The sequence below is a fragment of the Nyctereutes procyonoides genome, unplaced genomic scaffold (assembly GCF_905146905.1).
Source record: "Nyctereutes procyonoides isolate TBG_1078 unplaced genomic scaffold, NYPRO_anot_genome, whole genome shotgun sequence".
NCBI lineage: Eukaryota > Metazoa > Chordata > Mammalia > Carnivora > Canidae > Nyctereutes > Nyctereutes procyonoides.
In genome coordinates, this window is record NW_026575047.1 from 8697501 (window position 1) to 8699728 (window position 2228).

Consider the following 2228-nt stretch of genomic DNA (forward strand, 5'->3'; position numbering starts at 1 on the left):
CAGATGACTGAGCCACCCAAGTGCCCTGAGTTTGTTCTTTATTATTTGTAAATCAACCTATTACTGTGGATGTAACATACCAGTCAGCCCCCTAAATGTGCTCTTTTCATAACGAGCACTGAGGTGCAGAGGTGAGAGCAGGAGAACCACAAGGTTAAGGACAGTAACTTCTGTAAGTTTATATAAGGCCTGGTGGACCCCACATTTTTACAGGCACCTTTGCACTCCTGTCTGCTTCACCCCATGAAACATAACTTGACTTAAATGGGATAAGGGTGTGCATGTGAGGAATGTCCTAGAGCATAAAGTTCTAAAGGGCTAAAGAATGCTAGGGGGTGGCTTTTGCTTCAACCAGACAGTGTATGAACTAGAGCAACAGAAGTAACTTCTTTTTTTTTTTTTAAGATTTTATTTAATTATTCATGAGAGTCACACACACACACACACACACACACCACACACACACACAGAGTCAGAGACACAGGCAGAGGGAGAAGCAGGCTCCTTGCAAGGAGCCCTGATGTGGGACTTGATCCCAGGACTCCCAGATCATGACCTGAGCCGAAGGCAGACACTCAGCCACTGAGCCACTGAGGTGTCCACAGGAGTAACTTTCTACGTGTGAATTTCCTACCCTCAAAATGAGAATAATAGTACACAACTCATACAGTTGTCATGAAGGTCAAATAAGAAACCATCAGAAAATAATTAACAAAGCCTGGACCATTGCATTCAAGTATGATTATCATTGCGATGATCTTCATTTATAATCTGACTGGTGTGAAGGACTCAGGACCATGGCCTCTTGTTTTTTGGTAAAAAGAACATATATGTCCTGTATGTAGTGTCAAAACATGAATGAGCACAGGGTGGGCTACAATGTACACATTTTTTGGGACAGGTCCACTATCCTGCCATCACTCTCTTGCCCAAGGGCAGTGGGTGATAAGCTCATGACCTTTTCCAGACTCAGTTCTCCACAGGCGCTCTCAGATAATGGATTTTGTCACCCAAGCCAATGCTTTTTTGGAATGAGAACGACTCAAAAATATAGATTGCTGAACAAATCTGCCAAGACTTCTAATTTGTGTCTCACAGAATTTGAAAGCTACCAGGGACCACATTAGCTCTTTCGCATATGAAAAATTGATGCACAGCGAATAATCTTTTGAAAATGTAGATTTAATTATATCATCTTTCTGAATGAAGCCACTCATGTCAGTACTCTTACTTAGCATAAAACACTCTTTAGCATGAGTTACATGGGCCTAAATGGTTTGGTCTTGGTTCATTCTTATAAACTCTTGTTTCTGTGTCCTCTGCTCTTTTAGTTTATTTAACTTACATTGCCTCTGATCCTGCTGAAATATTTTTTTTTCCATTGCCAAGAAGGTATTACTTTCTTCCTTCCTCTGCTCCCCTGAACCCTTCACCTAGCTAAAGTCTACTCATTCTTTTTTTTTTTTTTTTTTTTTAGATTTTATTTATTTATTCATGAGAGACAGGAGAGGCAGAGACACAGGCAGAGGGAGAAGCAGGCTCCCTGCAGGGAGCCTGATGCTGGCCTTGACCCTAAGATGGGGGATCATGACTTGAACCAAAGGCAGTTGCTCAACCACGAGCCACCAAGGTGCCTCAAATCTACTGGTTCCTAATATGTTGGTTTAAGTATCTCATTGTCTGAGAAGCTTTCCTCAGTCTCCTAGGCTAGATCAGGTCCCCGGGGATATTTGCTCCATTATCTATCATAAAACTAACCTTTTTTTTCTCAGTATTATTGTCTTTTTGACCATATGACCTGTGTAAGACTAGAAACTGTGAGAAATCTGAAACTGTGTCTTATTTAACATTGTATTTCCATTGCTTAACAGAGTGCCCCATGCATCCTAGGTGTCTAATAAAGAATAGCTGAACGAACTCATAAATGATACCATAATTATGATTTTGCCAATGGCCCAAATCATGTTACTGATCGGTGAAGTGACAGTAATATTAGAGCTAATTTCTAAACAACCATGACTAAAGAAAGAACCTACGGGAATGAAATGTGTATTGTAAAAGGAATGTCTCTGAGAAAATGTATTTCAGGAAGAGCCCTGACGATATAATTGTCACTTCTTGTTTTGATTCCCCTAGTCATAGGAATTTATATGGGGATTTAAATTTTGATTTTGATTCATCCTCATAGCAGCAACAATAGGGGGACAGGCAAGCTTTGACAAAGCTAT